Source organism: Tursiops truncatus, chromosome 1, assembly GCF_011762595.2.
Source record: "Tursiops truncatus isolate mTurTru1 chromosome 1, mTurTru1.mat.Y, whole genome shotgun sequence".
NCBI classification, from domain to species: Eukaryota; Metazoa; Chordata; class Mammalia; order Artiodactyla; family Delphinidae; genus Tursiops; species Tursiops truncatus.
The window spans coordinates 53,007,128-53,014,644 of record NC_047034.1 but is presented as its reverse complement, the minus strand read 5'-3'; the positions used below and the strand labels follow the sequence as shown (position 1 = coordinate 53,014,644).

The 7,517-nt window shown below is 39.0% G+C and overlaps 1 protein-coding gene and 1 long non-coding RNA gene across 2 annotated transcripts in view; one reads left to right on the top strand and one right to left on the bottom strand.

The window, feature by feature from the left end:
- PAPPA2 (pappalysin 2) overlaps positions 1–7,517 on the top strand; it is a 288,944-nt gene that overhangs the window by 255,073 nt on the left and 26,354 nt on the right. The gene's annotated exons all lie outside the window — the stretch shown is intronic.
- Positions 1,468–4,770, bottom strand: LOC141279294 (uncharacterized). The gene is made up of 4 exons (XR_012333260.1): positions 4,206–4,770; positions 4,008–4,037; positions 2,227–2,370; positions 1,468–1,975 (listed from the first exon to the last, which is right to left on the bottom strand). It is a non-coding gene; the product is annotated as an uncharacterized lncRNA (long non-coding RNA).

The following is a 7,517-nucleotide window of genomic DNA, read 5'->3' as shown; positions in this document are numbered from 1 at the left end:
AGAAAGGGTGGATATGAGAGTCAGAACATGATAAAGGACGAGCAAGCGCCTATTGTATGAATGTTCAGTAAACATTAATTGAATCTCATTTATCAGTCATACTGAGTGACTTCTGTTACTCACCGAAAAATTAATGCTTCTTCCCACTATCTATTATTCTAAGACAGTGGCAGGAAATACATATGCAGGTGCATATACATTAAGAGAGTGAGAGGCCAAGCTGATCTGGAAGAAGATTAGGTAAAGAATTGCTTAGTAAGACTCTTTGGAGTCCCTGTCCAATCATTTTGATGTTCTCAAAGGAATAAGGAGCTTACAGAAGACTGAAAGTAAAGCTATGTAGCATGTACCATTTTAAAAGAAAAGGGGGTTGAACAATAAAGCCTGTGGGCCTGCAAGCTTGGTTTTTCTACTAGGAAGACTTCTGGGACAAACTTCTCTAAGTCCTGTATTTATAAGGGATATACTCTCCTTTTCAGTGTGATGTTTTGTGACAGAATGATTGGTCAAAGAGATAAAGGAGAAATCACTTTTTAAATTTAGCAGGTGTGTCATTCTAGTCCAAACGATATACCCCTAATTTAAGAAGACACCTAAGGAGTTGACCACATGTTGGATCACTACTGTAGATTGTGCTGAACTGGGATGGTCCATCCAGTGGAAAACTCAAGACTTATTCTGGCCACACCCTGTCTTTACTCATTTCACATGGGCAGTGGACTCTGCTGATAGTTTTTTCTTTTTGTTTTTGTTTTTAAAGTGTGCTTAAGAATTACTTGGAGTGCTTATTTTTTGAATGTAGATTCTTAGGTTCTGCCCCTCCCTCCCAATTTTTACATATCAAGTCTTGTGTGGAGTCCAAGAATTTGTTTTTTTCAGAAATACCCCAGGTCCTTCTAATGTAGGTGGTCCTCAACTGCACTTTGAGAGGCACTGGGCAGGAATGAATTAATACACTCAAAGATAATTGTATGCAATAGCATCCACATCACATCTTGGAGAAAAAGGTTCCATCTACCAATAGTTAACCATTTATCTAGTGGGTTCTTTTTCTTTTAAATTAATTTTCATTGGAGTATGGTTGCTCTACAATGTTCTGTTAGCCTCCACTGCACAGCAAAATGTGTCAACCATACACATACAGATATCCCCTCCCTTTTGGACTTCCCTCCCATTTATGTCACCACAGTGTACTAGGTTAGTTCCCTGTGCTATACAGCATGTTCCCATCAGTTATACATAGCGTCAATAATATATATGTGTCAGTCCCAGTCTCCCAATTCCTCCCACCCCACCCCTTTCCCCCTTGGTGTCCATACATTTGTTCTCTACGTCTCTGTCTCTATTTCTGCTTTGCAGCTAAGATCATCTATACCATTTTTCTAGATTCCACATATATACGTTATTATACGATATTTCATTCCTTTTAATGGCTGAGTAATATTCCATTATATATATATATATATATATATATATATATATATATATATACACACACCACGTCTTCTTTATCCATTCCTCTGTCGATGGACATGTAGGTTGCTTCCATGTCCTGGCTATTGTAAATAGTGTTGCTATGAACATTGGGGTGCATGTGGTTTTTTTGAATTATAGTTTTCTCTGGGTATATGCCCAGTAGTGGGATTGCTGGGTCATATGGTAGTTCTATTTTTAGTTTTTTAAGGAACCTCCATACTGTTCTCCATAGTGGCTGTATCAATTTACATTCCCACCAGCAGTGCAAGAGTGTTCCCTTTTCTCCACACCCTCTCCAACATTTATTGTTTGTAGATTTTGTGATGATGGCCATTCTGACTGGTGTGAGGTGATACCTCATTGTAGTTTTGATTTGCATTTCTCTAATAATTAGTGATGTTGAGAATCTTTTCATGTGTTTCTTGGCCATCTGTATGTCTTCTTTGGAGAAATGTCTATTTAGGTCTTCCAATAGTTCTTGAATAAATGAAGAAATCACCTGAAATAGAATAACATTAGAAAGATCAAGGATAGAGGTAAAAATATGTGGCAGACAGTGGTAAAACTGAAATTCTTATAAGCCAGAAAAGACTTAATTGTTTTAAAATTACAGTTAAATTTTTTAAATGATGGTTCATTGTGGGTAAACAGTAGCCTGACTATGTTCTTAAAATGACAAGCTACCTGCCAATAAGTGTAAGTGAGACCAACCGAAAACCCGAGTATTTCATTGCCTATCATTATTCTCACCATTGATCTGATCCTGTGTTCTCTCTGGGTCCAACTTCTATAGCCATTAGAAAACACAGAACGTGTTGCAGGTCACAAAAATAATATCAAAAGCTTGATAATAATACCTTTGGTGAAAAATAAAAAGAATTGGGATCTTTAAGCCTAAAAGAGAAGGATAAAGATTAATGTAGTAAGTATTTTCATGTAGTAAACATTTTATATAGAGAAGAGTTAACAGTCAGCATCCCCCAATAACAACAGGACAGAAAATAATGGGCTTAAAAAGCTGAATGAACTATTTAAAGTAAATCTGTGTGAGAATATCCTGGAACTGTTAAACTTTATAGAAGTTTATAAAGGGAACTGTTTAAAGGCATATTAGCCTTTGGAGCATTTTAAAGGGATGTGTATTGTCTTCTCTCTGATATGGTTAAATATTTTCTGATGTCTCAGACACAGACGATGGTTCAGTATTCTCACTCCTTGTAAATCTATCACTCCATGGATTTAAATGTAAATATATTTGTGTTTTCTGAAGGCAACCAGTAGGGATATTTTTAAGTGTCGTGACTATAACGAGTACTACCTTGATAGGAATTTGTACAGGAGGGAACTGGGAGCGGAAAGACAGGGGTGAGGAGGCGTTGGGGACAAGTTTAGCTTTAGTGAAGTGGCTGCGTTTACTTAAATGTAGGTGGGCAGTTGTATTATTTTTACACATTTAGTAGCTGATACCAACAATGCTTCCATCACTAATTCATTCCATCTGCTCCATCATTCCTTAGATTCTTTCTTCTGTGTTGTCTTGGACCTCTCTCTGCCTCCCTTTTATTATTTGTATTCCAGATGGTAGCCCTGTTAGCTGTGTCTGGGACATGTGCTTCTCGATCACTCATGGGCACTGCCTGGGTTTACTGCTGTACCTCTAGGATGTGAGGGCCGATACATAATTCATGAGGTGGGAATGATGGCATGAAAATCGAGGTTTTATTGCACCTTTTCTTCTTTCCCAGACTCTGAGCCCAGAAGGAGTAGAGAGGAGCTAGAATCAGACTAAAATGCCCCATTTTAGGAGACGCGCTTTATACTTGGGTGCAGAATGCCTGCATGCAGATCTGAATGTGATGATCAGAGATGGGGGTGGGAGAGGGTCACAGGTTAGCCTGCACGTGATAAATACCCGAGAAATAAGTGATTTTTATGGGCCTCCGCATGATGTGTGGCCCTTTTGGAGGAAGGCTTTTATTTCTGTTAAGGTTTTGTCCCCTTGATTTTTAGCACAAGATGTCATATATAAATGTATATAATTTCACTCAGCCTCACCGTGAAACCTGTTCAGCCATTCTTTTCTCAAACTTTTATCCTTTTTGTTTGTAAGGTTTATCTCTATTACTGTGCTTTAGTAATGCCTTTTTCATCACTAGATAGTCACAGATTTCTTTTAATAAATGCCCCAAACTTGGTCTTTGAAGTGTGACCAGATTGAATTTCTACTGATCTTTTCAAAAAAACCTCTCACCTGAGTCTGTCTTTATAAATTCCTTATTAAAAAGAGAAAAATGAATCTTTTTTTATGATACCTGTATTTAGAAAACCAAATGTTCCAACCCAACTTTATCACTTTGGGCACTGAGATGGCGAAGTTGTTTAACTTCTCTTATTTCCTTTTCATTTACATTTTGTCATTTAAATGATAGCCAACAATTAAACCTCTCTTTGCCACACTTTAGCTGTTTACAAATCAGACATTATAATCATTCTTTCCCATGCTTCTCAGAGGACAGATCATATGGACTTACTTTTGACATTCTTGCCAAGTTCTTTAGTATCTGTGGGTGAAAAGAAGTTAATTAGGGTGGAAATAATAATGGCTTGGCAGCTAGTAATGAGAACAGCTACTCCACTTCTGGTAGGGATAGTGTGGGTCCTCACAAATCTAAATCTAAGTATGTGTTAGACGTGCTAAAATCCAGAGAAAAAAAAGAAAATTGACTTACGTTGGAACTGTCTTCCAGGCTCACTGGCTGCCGAGTTCCAATCCCCCCGAGATTTGTTTGTGAATTTCACCGCCAGTTTTGTGCAGTCTCTGCACTGGCCTGGAAATCTGGGTATGTCTTTAGGCTTGTCCAGAATCCCGTTCGGTTCAGGGCTCTACTTTAGATCCTCCAGTTGGAATCTCTGAAAATCGGACTCCAAATGTTAATTAGGACTAGTTTTTTCATACTGAAAGCTGAAACCACTGTGGTTTTTTCCCCTGCTTTTTTAAAAAGTAAAACATTAAAAGCACAACCATGTAAATTGTAAAACCTCCTCTAGATTAACAACATTCATGAGAATTTATGCTTAAGACTCCCTGGGAACCACACTGTGACATCCCGGTGGGCTTTCTACCAGGCTGCATTTTGCTGCTTTTGTCTTCTCCGGCCTCCTGGGTGGGCCACTCTCTCACTCTGTTAATTCTCTTTATGACATGGGTTTTTCCCTTTTTCTCCTCCAACCACACCCTTTTTCTGATTTACTCTGTGCTTTTCCTTATTGTTCTGTTCTTTTGATTCTTCATTTCTAGCCCAACTTTGCAGACAATTGAAATATTACTCACCTGTAAAAATAGTATTATGGAAATGCTACCTTCTGTTCTTCAACTTGGCTTCCTAATGATTATGCTGAGATTATAAGAATTAGAAGTAAACAAATATAATCAGATTATATCTATAAGTAACTCTACCCCTTTCCTCTTCTCCTAAGGCCCTTCTCCACTAAGATTTCTAACTGTGCTCCTAAAATACGTTTTAAATACGGTCTAAGTGTGACTCAAATATGTTCACTGAGACCGTTCTTAAAGTCCATAAAGCATTGACTAGCTTACCATTTTACCCTCATGATCATTTGCATATGCCTTTATTAAATCGTCATATTGACAGGCCCTTTCAGAAAGTTCATATAATTTGAGTCATTTCTAATTTATCCTACTAAAATAGATATTCCTTTAAGTGAAATTATTTTATTAAATACTTGTTGATTGTGACTGAGGGATAGCAAAGTACTCTACTAAGTCTCTTACACTTACTTTTTAAAAGTATATGAAGTATATATGTATGCCTATATACATATGTGCGTATGTGGGTGTGTATGTTCTGACTAACCCTATAATGAAATGGTGACAAAAAAAGGGTGACTGTCCCAAACTGATTGCAGTTATTTGCAGATTGCCGCAAATAGCAGGCACAGCAGAAAGGATGCACATTTCAACCCCTGACTAATGGGTTTCACTCTCAGGTCTGCCCTCATTAGCCATATTTTCATGTAATATTTTCTAAACTTAACTTTAATTCTATAAAAGTACTACTGTACATGTACCTAGTTTAAAAAGCCAGTTAGCACCTCTGGGTTTACTTGGAGGACGGGCAGTGCCTGCCACTCTCTGGCTAACCTCAGCCGCCCTTGGGAGACACAACTCTGTCATCTTTTCTGCTTCTCCTCGTCACTCCTTTTATTTCATCTGGAAATTGCATCTATAAATATATAACTACATATATCTATACACCTATCATCTGTTTAATAATGCTTCCACTGCCAACCTTGATTTTTTTTTTTCATTTATGGAATTATTTACTGACTTCCTAATATAGAAGGGGGGGGTTGAGCTCTCTGACGCAATCGCTCTCTCTCTCTCTCTCTCCCTCTCTCTGTCTCCCTCTCTCTGTCTCCCTCTCTCTCACACATGCGCACACACCGCCCCCACAAGACACACCTGTATAGCTGCCTGCAGGGGTCCCTGACACTCCTAATTCTTGAGTTTTTTCCGGTATTCTGTGCATTTCAGGCACTTAGGTATCTGTTTTCTCAGATCTGCTCTGTCAGCTACTATTCATCCATACATTTCCCACTTTCTTAAACATTGTTGAATTCTCCATTTGCTGTTGTTGTCTCTCCTGTTCTCTTTTCTCTTGTGATTTCATACCTTGTTTATCTTTTTATTCCCGTTTCAGTGGGGCTGAGGGAGCACATATAAAAACAAATTCAATTCACATGTCTTACCAGTGCTAAGCCTGGGATGTAGGACATGTGCAGTGGTCATTATACTGTTACTACTCACCACTCCCTTCAACAGAATTTATGCCTATATGGAAGAAAACAGACGCACCTGACAGAGACGATGTTCCTTATTTTGGTATTTTTTTCCCTCTACTGTCTCTTCTAACTTCTTATTTTGACCTAGAGTCAAGCAGAAACCTCTTTAAGGTGCTTAACTCGTGAAAGTGCAGGTTTTAGATAAGGATGCACTTATTCACAGAATATACATTTATTGTCCATGTATAGTCTCTGACTCTAGGGATATGAAGGGAAAGAAAACAAAGCTCCTGTCTCCTGGGAATCCACTCTAACTTGCGGGGAGGAGCAAGTTCAAAGTGCTGTGGAAACAGAGGAAAGAAAGTGATTGTGTTTGCTTACTGAACAGGCAGGAGGTGGATGTGGGACATACAATTTGGGGAAGAATTCAGAGCAAAGAGATACTCATGTAGGATTTAATGGTTCCACTAGTTGGCGTTAAAGTAGAAAGCCCTGTGGGCAGAGGAGATGTTATGAGCACAAGGCGCAGGGATCTGAAACACAGGGAGTGTCTGGAGAACCATGTGGAGACTACAGTTGAGGCTAGAGGGACTCAGGCTAGATGAGGGAGTGGCTTGAATGTGGCCATACTTGGACTATCAAATTTATTCCGATGGCATTGGGGAGCATCACTAGGAAGCTACAAGATGAGATACATTGGTGAAGATGAAGCTCTTCGAGAAGAAAATGGTTAGGAGACAGTGCCTGTATCTCAAGAGAGAGACGGTGAGAGCCCAGACACGGTCCCGCCAGGTAGGGATGGAAAGAAGCCACCGCTGAGGCCTTTCCTTTTAAGATATAAAATCGATTCTAAAATCCCATCCAATGGGGAAGATGAAGATCTAAATCTAACTCCCTGGCGTTTGGATGGATAGTGAATGTCATTCATCTCTGTAAAGAAAAAGAAGCAGGCTTTTAGGAGACAAAAATGAGCTTGGCTTTAGACTGAGTTTAGCGGAGTTGGACATAAAAGGTCTAGCGTTCAGGAGCACAGTCTCAGTTTGTGACTTATGTTGAGAAGTGAGGAAAATATGGATGATAATTAAAGATAGGTGAGGGGATGTGATCATGCCAGGAATGTGAATGGAGAGAGGTGAGGAAAAAAGACCTGGGAGGAGGGAAGTAATACAAGGGAAGAACAGAGGAAGTGTTAGAGAATGAGGAGAAAAGGAGAAAGTACAGGAGAGAATGGCTGTAGA